Source organism: Protopterus annectens, chromosome 14.part0, assembly GCF_019279795.1.
Source record: "Protopterus annectens isolate FY-2018-M chromosome 14.part0, PAN1.0, whole genome shotgun sequence".
Lineage (NCBI taxonomy): Eukaryota > Metazoa > Chordata > Ceratodontiformes > Protopteridae > Protopterus > Protopterus annectens.
The window spans coordinates 467844146-467856287 of record NC_056748.1 but is presented as its reverse complement, the minus strand read 5'-3'; the positions used below and the strand labels follow the sequence as shown (position 1 = coordinate 467856287).

At 39.7% G+C, this 12142-nt stretch overlaps 1 protein-coding gene across 1 annotated transcript in view; it reads right to left on the bottom strand.

The window, feature by feature from the left end:
• LOC122789044 overlaps positions 1–12142 on the bottom strand; it is a 3657207-nt gene that overhangs the window by 1584783 nt on the left and 2060282 nt on the right. The gene's annotated exons all lie outside the window — the stretch shown is intronic.

Below are 12142 nucleotides of genomic sequence, written 5' to 3'. Positions count from 1 at the left end.
GCAAGCTGTGTGATATGTGACACAGGTAACTTGAAATATATGACTGAGGCCATTTATTTTTCATCCTAATTTAATAACAGGGTAATAACACATAAGGTGACTTCCTTTTTTTTCTTCTGACAGTAAGACATACGCAATTTTAAGATATAACTCATGTATCTTTGCAACCATTTATCTTAGTTTATTGGGAACTACTTTTGTGTCAACTTTAATCATTAAGCCTCAGGCACAATTTACTTCTTCCCTGAAACAAAAATAAGACTGGAGTTTTTTTAGTTAGTTGTGATTTTTCCGCAGGCCATAAATGTAACAAAAGGCTGGGGGGAAAAGCTCTAAAACATAGCTCATATTGTCTGGAATCCCATGGCTTCTGAAGTCCAATCAGCCTCTACACTATCAGTTTGATTCTATTATTTCCTCCACAGTTATTACACTGCAGTCTTTGCCATTTTGGGAGTGGCAAAAGGATGCAGGAAGAAAATGAAGAGCCAGAATGAATTTCTTTCTTTAGACATAATTTTTGTTCAAGACATCTTTGGCTTAAAAGGTTTGGTAAAAAAGCTGTAAAATGTAACTCAGAGCATACAGAACCCAATGGCTTGGGGGGGGGGGGGTCTGAAACCTTTGGTTTCATTTGATTATTTACTCCTCATTTATTATGGTGTAATCTTAGATATTTAGGATATGTTGAATCAATGCAGGAAAAATCTGAAGAGTTCAAAAAAGTATGAGAAAATGGGAAAAAGTAATCTGTTTATCATTGCAAGACAAAGACGGGAGGGGGAAGCACAATGGAGGCATGCAGAGCAATCAGTGGACAGAGGGATGCCCTTGGGTTCCTTTTCCTAGGGTTTAATTTCAGGAAAGGCCAAACTCAAAATATTCAGTATTACCAGGGATTGTCCCATTTAAGTACATCACACACAGCTTATCAACGAGGTCTGTTACTCCCCATGACATAAAACATTTTATAACACTAACATCTAGATAAAGAAAAAAAAATGCAAGATGCTTGGTTTTTGTCAGATTTCTAGTAGTAAACAATCATTTTAACTGCATCTTTATTTATTACTACATATCTTATACCCGGTTGCATATTAGTGTTAAACATGTCCTTGCAGATACACTCTCAAACTGTTTAACTTTAGTTGCTGGCTTTGTCACTGATATGTGGTGCACTGCAGTGCTGAACCCCTCCATAAGACTGGCTTTACAACTGGCCTGGGTAGTTAAAGTCCTAGCAGCCTTACAAGTCTCATCTGTAAACCATGGAGTGTATTATAACTAACTTCATAAACTATGATATTAAGACTGTTGTTTTAATTGTCCCCCAACAGTTTGGCTTTTGAAGGATAGCTCTTGTCTATTTAACCTAGTAAACTCCTTCAAAAGGATTACAGAGACTGTAGATGGTGGTCATGCACTGTAGATGGTGGTCATGCAGTGCATATGATGTGTTATGACCTGAAGAAGAGGTTCAACGCCATTCCCCTTGCTGGTATCATACAAAAGCTAATTGCTTAAAAAATTGACCACATACATGGTAAGACGGATAGCAAACTGGCTGAAAGGAACAGCTCTCAGTGTGATTGGCAGGTGCCTCATCAGCAAGTATGAATGTGATTAGTGGTATCCCCTCATGGTTCAGTGCTGGAACATCTCCTTTTTGGTATTTACTACTCTGATCTCAAAGTGGACAGCCAAAAACATCTGGCTGATAAAGTCTGCAGATGACTGCAAACTAAAGGTTCTTGTTAAAACACAGCATGACACCCAAACTCTTCTGAATTAACTATCCCTAGTAAACCACTTTTGTATTAAAAATGTGCTCAGACTAATGCTAACAAGAGTAGTATCACTTTTGGTAGGCAACCCCTCCCCTCATCATACTGTAGAGCCAATACACAACTACAAAATGAAAGATTTGTCAGGGGTCTGGATACGTGAGCTGATAGTTCCCTCGCTTTTGACCATAACGTGACAACAGTTTCACAAAACCCTTTCATTTTGCCCACTTAATTGCCAAAGGAATATCCTTATGGTCTAAAGAAATAATCACTCCCTTATACTTAGTACTGATCAGGACAATTATTGAGTAGAATGGCCTCTTTGGGGTGTATCTCATTAATATCAAACAGTTAGCAAGACTATAAGGTTCCTAACCAAAAAGATCACAAGCCTAAAGTCTTTGAGCTATGAAAGGTATGCTGGAAGTACTATCCCTTTTTTAAAGACTTTTGAGGTGAGATCTGTCATGCTTGCTGCACCATTAGAGACCCTGTTGTCCTGGGCTTCCTGTTTCTCTACCAATATCTCTCTACCAGTAGTAGAACCAGGGACCTAAATCTTCACCAAAAGATAAATACATGCACAGGGGACAGGCATGGATAAAAGGCAGCACCTCCCATACCACTGGAATAAACCTCTTCAACATGTTAACCAGTGCAATTCCCTGTCATACTTTAAACATAAATAGTGATTAGATGGGTATCCACAAATTTACTCTTGAGTTTTACTGGTATGGCACTGCTGAAAAAAGGAGGTGCTGCCTAAGGGAGGGTACTGGCAAAGCATGAATAAGAGTAAGATTTGTTGGCCTTTGAATATCTATAAATTTATGACTCTAAACTGTTTTTACGGCTTATTCCCACAGCTTGTCAGGAAATCTTTGCCTGCCCCATTAATGATCCTGAACAGCATAAAGTCTGTGTAAGAGAATGAATAAATAGTTGACTATGCCATACCTCTCATCTGTAGAGATTTTTGCAGAATGTTCAGATTTTTGCCTCATATTTTTGGTCCATTTTTTCAAAAAACTGTGGTTTTCTTGCAAATTAGTGGCAAATCATTAAAGGTTGAAGTTAGAAAATAATGACAGACATCTGAGTTTCAGACTTCATACTCTTCAGAAAATGAATGCGAATGCAAAATTGGTTATTCTATCAACTTTCTAAGTTGTAAGAGCAATATTTAAAAAGGGTCCTTATTTTTGGGGCTTTGTCCTACTTTTATTTATGGCTTTGTTCAGATTTCTTGATCCAAGACTTTGAGAGGTATGATTACTACACTGGACGTGAGTATAGCTCCAGTGAAATGTACATATGTGGCAAATTCTGCCTAAAACAGACTGTTAGACAGGAGAGTCAGAGCCTCTCCTGGTACTCATTGGGTGAAAGGCAACAGATACACAGGTCTATCCTAACTTATGGAAATTAAATGTATTTCTTATCTGTATGAAGTATGTACATGAATGTAATGGCTTACTGTAGTTCTGTAAATTATGTTTACTGCTGTTGATCTTGGGTGGTGGCAGAAAAGGATCAACAGACCAGCACGCATCAGTAAATAAGCTGCCTAGAATTTTGCAGAACATCCTTGATATTTCCTCGTATTTTTCCCTGACCCTTGTGAGAAAAAAAAGGTATGTACTCACCATAACTTTCCATCTGTGTTGTCCATTTTCATTCTTCCTCAACCAATGGGTTCAAATCCAACCTTTGGATCCAGCTCAGCATCTTTTTCCAGCTTGTGGAACACTGAAAGCTCTTGAGCTCCTCCCTTACCCATAATGCACTAGTCCCCTGCCATACTTGAGATTTTGTTTCCTGACCTTTCAGACTACAGGGTAAATAACAGATAACAAGCATATGAAATAACAGTATCTGCAGCTCAAATGAAGGAACATTGGTTCCTTTAGCATCTTGAAATCCTTCCAGAAGTCAAATTGGTAGGAGGTTGGAGGGAGGGGAGTTGAGGAAGAATGAAAATGGACAATATAGATAGAACATTATGGTGAGTACATAACTTTAATCTGATGTTGCCATTTTAATTAATTCCTCAACAAATGAGACAGAGTCCCCAGCCACATAAATCCCTGGAGGAGTCTAAGGAAGGATATTCCTGTGCACCACTGAGCCAAAGCCTGATCTTCCCCTAGAGACCAGATCCAATTTGCAATGAGCAATAAAGGTATGAGGATTAGCTCAAGTTGTGGCTGCACAAATACCATCCAATGAAGATCTGGTTAAAAACAAAGAAGTTGCCATAGGCCCGATGGAATGAACTTTTAGTGGTTTTAACCAGATCTTTGGTTTGTTAAAACTGAAAAGGAAACTGGAAGGTTTATAGTTTGATTGATATTGGATTCTGACACCACCTTAGGATTGAAAGATGGGTTGGTTTGTAAAGATGCCCTTATCCTTATGAAAATTAAAATAAGAAGGCTTATAAGATAGGATTTGATGTTCTGACATTCTCCTAGTACAGGTAATGGCCACTAAAAAAAGAGTCTTCCAGGTTAAAAATTTCAGTTCACATTTGGCTTAAGTTTCAACTGGAGATTGGGTCAAAGACTATGAAATCAAATTCAGATTCCATTGGGGGGGGGGTCTTTAAAAGGAAGTCTAAGAAGAAAGGTTCTCCTTATAAAGGCCATACAATGTTTGCAAGAAGCTAAAGATGAATTATTTACTCCAATGTGAAAACTGGAAATGGCAAAAGCTGTACTTTACTAGTTGAAGAACTAGCACCTTCATTAAAAAATTGTAACTAAAATTTCAAGAACTTTAGGTACTGGTGTTGAAAAGGGTTCAGTGTCATTTTGCTGTGCCCAAACAACAAATCGTTTCCATTTACTTCTGTAAATGTTTCTTGTGGAAGCTTTGTGGGAAGATAGAAGAATGGGAGAAGAGAGCTTGGGCTGTCTAGCTATTAACAGAATTGGAGAAGCCATACTGTCAGTTTTAGGCCAAAAATGTCAGGGTGTATCAAATCTGTCAGGTGAGACAGGAAGTCCACAACTGGATCCAGAATACATGGTGGACAAAGCAGATGAGGCCAGGGAAAGAGAAACCAAATCGGATGAGGCCAATAAGGCGCAATGAAGATGACTGTGTTCTTCAATTGAGATGCTTTCTGAAGGAATTTGGTGATTAGAGGTACTAAGGGGAAAGGAGTAGAGGAAACCAGGGGCCAGTCATAGAGAAGAGTATCTCTCTGTGACTCCCTTGGTGGGATAATCAGGGCAGGAAACCTGCTGCACTTCTTGTTGACAATAGATGCAGAGAGGATCTGGCAAGATTGGCCTCATCAAGAGAATATCTTTTCTCCACTTTCATGTTGAAAGATCCCTTGTGAGGCATCAGATTGGACCTGCTTAAACTATCTGCTATCCTGTTGGACTTCCCCTGAATGTGAGTTGCTATCAGAAATCGATTGATGAGATTGTCTATTGCCTCACTCTCAAAGCTTCTCAACATAGGGGGTAAGATTTGGATTCTCCTCGTTTGTTAATGTACCGAACCACTGACATATTGTCCGTCTGAACTGCAATAGTCCTGGAAGGGAGTGTGTCTTTGAAGGCCTGCAACATTAGTAGAATAGCTCTCATTTCTATGACACTGATATGCATATTAGCCTCTTCATGGGACCATGTGCCCTAGACTGTCTTTCTCAAGAAGTGCCTCCCCAACCAATTTGGGAAGCGTCTGTGGACACTATGACCTTGGGCTTAGGAAGAATGAAGGGCCGACCGTGCATTATCTGACTGGAATAAATCCACCCCAGGAGGTAATTTTTCATGCCTGAATTATTTTGATTTGGCTGAACAAAGATTGGTAAAGAATAGATCACTGAGTAGCTAGAGTCCACTGAAGAATTTTCATGTGGTATCTTCTAATGGATCTAAAAGTATTGAATCAGACACTGGCCCCAAAGTTTGAAGGATCAATCGAGCTGAGTGAGAGAGAGAGAGAAGAACTTTGGATTATCTTTTTGACTTGAAATTGTATGGTTCATACCCTTGGTAAAGAAAGGTAGGCTGTTAGGCTGTCAGTGTTACATACAGCACTGTCGAACAATGCTCCAGTGAACTGTAATTCTTGAGTTGTTCCTAGTTGAGATTTGTTGACAGTAATTCCCAGGTGAGACCATAATTTGAGTACATAATCTTGTGGTTTGATCAGCTGATGCCTGGTTGGGGCGATTATGAGCCAGTCGTCTTAGTAAGGAAACACCTGGAATCCTTACAGTCTGAAGTGAGCTGCCACTACTGCCATGCATTTGGTGAATACTCTGAGGGCTGTAGTGAGATCAAAGTGCAAGCAGAGCTCTGAATTAGCAGCTACTGGCTCCCAACCAGAAGTGTAGAAATCTTCTGGATCATCTGTTTATTTTTATATGATAGTATGCATCCTGAATATATATCAAGCACATCCAGTCATCCTTGAGCAGAAAAGGCAGAATGGACTGAACCATGGCCATCCATAACTTGGTACACTGGACTGACTTGTTCAGATTGCTGTGCTCCAAAATTGGCATCCAGTTCCCTATTTTCTTTGGCATTAAAAAGAATTGTAAGTTCTGAGCTCCTTCTGGTCTGGGGGACCTCTTGGAAGATTCTTTCCCCACCAGCTTTTTTATTTCTAGTGCAGCTGCTTTCCTCTGGGTGGGTGGAACATACAGATTTCTGTTTACTGCTAAGGGGGTGGGAGGTAGGGAAAACCTCTGGATAATCCTCTGCATACATGAATCTTTTGTAATCTTTAGTCACGTTCTCTGGTGCGGGGATAAACAACCCCCATTTGCCTCCAGAGGTGGATAATTGGGTCTCCTTTCAGGAATGCAGGTATGCGGACAATCAGGTCTCCTTACAGTACTGCAGGTAGGATCTGTCAGACAATGTATCTCTAGATCTTTAGTTTTGCAGGCCTCCTCTGCTACATAGACGGGGTTTTCCATTAAAATTCTCTCCATCTGCCCTGGGGGTAACTCTCTCTACATGGATTTTGGAGTGGACCCTGGGATTTTCTGAACCACATTTTAAAACTACCTTGTTGATTCCTAGTAAAGGTATTCTGAGGAGTAAAAAACATATGCTCACAGAAGACAGGGTTTTACCTTTCTAACACATGAATAGTATATGTCTAACTTTGGGGTTAAACAAGGAACTTCTGTCAAAGGGAGCATTTATGAAGGAAGTCTTTAAAGACTCCACAAAATCACACAGGCACATCCAGGCATCCCTCCTAGTGGAAATGCCTGAACCCACCACCCATGAGGTACCTTCGCTGCATATGAGATGAGCCTCATGGACAGATTTGAAATAGAGTGTTGGGCATCCAATTGTGAGGCAACTAAGTACTCTGCCTCAGAACTAATGGTCCCAGAGAGGAATTTGTTAAGTTCTTCAATCAAATCCCTCTGAAACCTGGTGAAGTGTGTCAAATAAATAAGCAACTGAAGTGCAAATGTCACTGAAGCATATACATGCTTCCCAAATCTTTCCAGCACCCTAACTCCCTGTTGGGGGATGAAGAGAAGAACTTTGGTCTGCAAGTTCTATTTTTGAGGCTTCCGCTATGATCATGGCATCAACTGGTACTCCTTTACTATAAAATTTCCTTGTCCTTGGTGGTGCCAAGATCCTGTTTGGTCTGTTGGAGATTGGCTCAACAGAATCAGGTTCCTTCCATGTCCATCGGGAGATTAATATCAATGACTTCATCGGTGGGTGGAGTCACCCAGGAAGTAGATGGGCAAGCTCACAGGCTTCCAGGACTGATTCCTCTTTGGAAGTGCTGTGGATGACCAGCCACCCCTTTGCTTGAGGATCTCTAGTATGTATGCAAATGAGATGTCATCAGGTGGTGATCTTGAGGACTCTTCCCCTGCACTGAAATCAGTATTTCCCTGACAGGGTCTTGAAGCAGAGTCTAAGTACCTCATTTTGCACTTTCTCTTCTTATGAACTTATTCAGGGAGGTATTCCAGAGAAGTCTCAGAAGATATCTAGAAGGCCAGTCTACTAGAACTACAAGCTAAAACTAGACAACTTCACTCTAGCGACAAAAAAAAATATCAAACTGAATTAACGAAATGAGCGTTCACCTCAGACACAGTGAATCAACCAAGAATGACTACAGGATAGCGCTCTAACACACCAGCAGTCTCTAGATGAAATAAAATGTTCTCACCTCACCAGTTGCATAAAAACAGCACTTTTATTGTAACAGATTGAGCACTGTCGATCACTCAAATGTGGACTTCATCAGAATCTGATAACATCCTAACTTTTACATTTAAATACAAAAAAATTAGCCAATAAGATCTTGTGAGAAAAGTCTAATTGATTAAAAAGTCACATTTAAAAAGACAGTATACCTAAGTAATGTGTTTTCATTAAAAAATTGTCATATAAAGCACAGTGCAAAAATGATAAATTAAATAAGCAACTACTTTCTAAGTTGCAAAACTGGATTAATAGAAATATGATCATTAATACCAGGGGGGTTAGTGGCATTTAATAATAATTGTCATCTTAATTCTTTTCCCTCTAGAAGTAATTTGATGCTTATTATTATTGGCTTTTTTTTTTGTATTTAAATGTAAAGTTAGGATGTTACTATCAGATTCTGATGAAGTCCACATTTGAGTGGATGAAAGCACTCGATCTGTTACAATAAAAGTGCTGTTTTTAGGCAACTGGTGAGGACATAACATTTTATTTCTTCTAGAGACTGTTGGCGTGTTAAAAAAAAATGAACCAAGGTCACCACAACCAACAACACAGCAGGGGACTCCCTCTGCCCTAACTACATAGGCAAAATTTGGAATACCCTACCTACTGCTATTACCTCAGCAGGCTCAAAGATTACATTTAAAAGATTCCTGAAAGAACACAAAGCACACATGGATATGCACATGTTCCCCACCTGGCTGGCCCCCCACTCTTCCACCCTCTCCCCTTACTCTTGCCCTCTGACTTCATCTTCATCATCAAAAGAATACAACTTTTCTGGATCCCTTCCAGTTCCACCTCTAATTCATCCCTCTTGGTCAATACCCAAATGTCACTGCTAGGACCCTCTATTATCTATCCAATACACTGTTCTCTTTACACCTCTACTCTTACTCTATACTTAAGCTACTTACTCCTCCTGCTTTTCTTACTTAACCTGTTATCCAATTTCCCATCTCTGTCTCTTATCCTGCTACTATACACTCCCTACTATGTCTAATCTTTGCTCTCTTTGTTGCTGTACTCCCTTACTGTGGCTAACTTGCTCACAAGTCAGCTGTATAAAGCAAAAAATGCAGCCCCTCCTAACAATGTTCACTTTTACATAATTCCTCACCATAAAATTGTAAAAGATGATATGTTCAGTGTATGTAAATATGTTAAATCTTAAGCTTCAATGTTATGTTATTAGTCAGTGTTAAGTTTGGTACTATGTAAATTTGAATGCTTCTGTATACACATTATATTTTGCTTAAAATTTAACTGTGGAGCTTTTCTCCCCGGGCCTCACCTGAAAATGGGCATGCATCCAGTTGGACTTTCCCAGTCAACAAATGTAAAATAAAATAAATAAAATAAAATATTGGGATACACTGCAGATTTTGAGCTGGTTGTCCCTGTGGTGTAGGATGTTGTGGCTCAAGATGCAAAGACAACTGGGTCTAGGAAGTAGGAGCCAAGGAGGATGGATACATCCTTTCTCTTCTAGCAGAGAAAATTCTCTCCACTAACTTGAAAGCAGAATGCCTGAGAGAGAAACAAACCGATGGCTTGAGAAGACATGCTTCCAAACTGCCTGCTCCTTCTAGCCCAAAGGCAAACCACTCAAAGAAGGAGTTGGAGGCAACTTGTACAGAGCCAAGGTTCTGAGGGGCAGAGATGGCCCTGATAATCTTGGAGTCAACTCCAATACCTCGGATCCAGTGCTGATGCTACAGCTCTGAGAGTCATTCAGGTCTGAGGTGCTTGGAGCCGGACCACTTAGAGATGGTACTGGCGTAGAAGAAATAAGGATCTTCAGATCCGATATGGATGGATTCAAGATTCTCTGATCCAAATGCTATGACACCAAAGGTTAGATCGGAGAAGGATACAAAATATGTGGAGTAGTAGAAATGAAAGTCTCAATACCAAAAGGGGTAGGAGCTGGGAAAACCTCCACTTGAATTTGCATTGAGAGAAATTTCCTCATCATCCTATCCACATCTGCTTTCATCAGACATCTGGATGAATGAGAAGAGGACATAATGGATAAAGTCCATTGGCTCCAGAGTCGGAAGAGACTAGATCTAAGTAGACCTATACTTATGTTTCTTTGGATCTGAGGGGGTTGGATATGATGTTGTAGACTTTGGATCTGAAGCAGTCAGATTGGAGGGTTTGGTCATTGGATCTGATGGTTTTGATACTTTCAGAGGGGATTCTGAGCTTAGACGAGAAGAACCTGAAGGGTCTGATAGATGCTTCTTGGACTTTTTTTTTTTTGCCTTTCTTAGGGGTTTGAGCCCAAATGCTGTATCAGAGGATGTCAAAGGCATTAATTCTCTTCAAATTAGTTTATTTTTATGGTCAGTAAGGATTCTTAGATTAAAAGTCTTAAATATATTGCATGCAAAGTTGAAATGAAATGAGCCCTGCCTAAGCAATAAATATCTTGTGTGCATCCAGCAATGGAATCTTATAGCCACAGGACTTACATTTTTTAAAACCTGAAAGATTCTCAGACATATCTAATGATGCTAACAGTAACAGACAACATAGAAAAAGAGAGAGTTTTTTTTTTTTTAACTTTTAGATAGTTACAAAAGAAGGATAAAGGAAGTATTACCAGCAATGGTAATTTTAAGGGATTACCCCAAAGGTAAAGGAAAGGGAAAAGGAAGAGAAAATACCAACAATGGTACTGAGAAAATACACTAAAAAATGTAGGAAGGGTAACAAGCAGATGTAATTCAGTATGGAAACAAGGTTTATATTATATATATATATATATATATATATATATATATATATATATATATATATATATATATATGGGTCTACCTTGTTTCACTGAAAACACACTTTACTGAAACTCATTTCACTGAAAGCTCATTTCACTGAAAATCAGTTTCCTGAGCACAATTCACTGAAAGCTTACGTCACTGAAAACTCATTCGACTGAAACTCATTTTGTTGAAACGTATATGCCCTGGTTCCTCACTCTAGTGTGATCCTGGATTTAGTATATATAGTAAGGGTGGGTGTGGGGGACACAGCCCCCCACCTATTTTAAACATTGGAAATCATAGACATGGATAATTACAAGTTGATTAATAACTCTTTCCAGAAGATAATATATAACCAAACTATATGGGGGGCTGTGCCCCCTCTTTCTATATATATATATATATATATATATATATATATATATATATATATATATATATATATATATATATATCTTAACTCCAGGATCATACTATATTGGGGAACAGGGCATATACCTTTCACAGGTTCATAGGTAGGTACTAGGCTATCTGCCCAAGGGCATTTATAAGCCTAGTCACAGTGTGTCGGCTTTCACTGCCCCATTGATTAATTAACTGATCCTCAGTCAAGCAGAGCCAATGAAGTGACACCAGGGGTGTATTTTCTGTTACCCATCCACTCGTCAAGGTTTCTCTTGAAGTGTGTTAGTGAGGGGCTCTGCCTGATGTAATTTGGAATTTTGTTCCAAAGCATGGGGAATCTCTGTGACAGGAATCTATCCCTCCAGCATGTTCTATTTATTGTTGTGGCGAGGTTTATCTCACTAGAGTACGTGGCTCGCAGTGACTTGGACTTCTTTAGGTGGAGCATGTCCATCAATTCTGAGTTGGACATGGCTTTGTAAGTCAGGCAGAGATCACCTCTGAGTAAGCAATATGCCACTGAGTGCAACCAGAGTTTTTTCAGTCGGGCTGCATAGGAAATATGTTTAAGGCCAGTAATCTTCTTGGTGAGGTGCTTTTGTGGTCTTTCCAGCTGTTGGAAGTGTCTTGTGAGGTACATCCCAAATGGGGCATTGTACTCTATGATGGGTCTAATGAGTGACAATTAGAGGGGCACTATAACCTCTTTATTTCTAGATGCGAACCCTTTAGTAATTAGATGGGCCACATAGATGTCTTTGACACCAGGTGCCCGTCTCAGTAAGGCCCTTTTGGAGGATGTCCGTGTCAGCTGGAGAGTCAATTATGGCTCCCAGTTTGCAGTCATCAGTGAACTTGGTTAGTCATAGTCCTCCTGTGTTTGCTTGTACTTCTGAGAAGTATGTGCCTAACAGTAGGGGTCCAGGTCTGAGCCTTGCGGGACACCACTTGT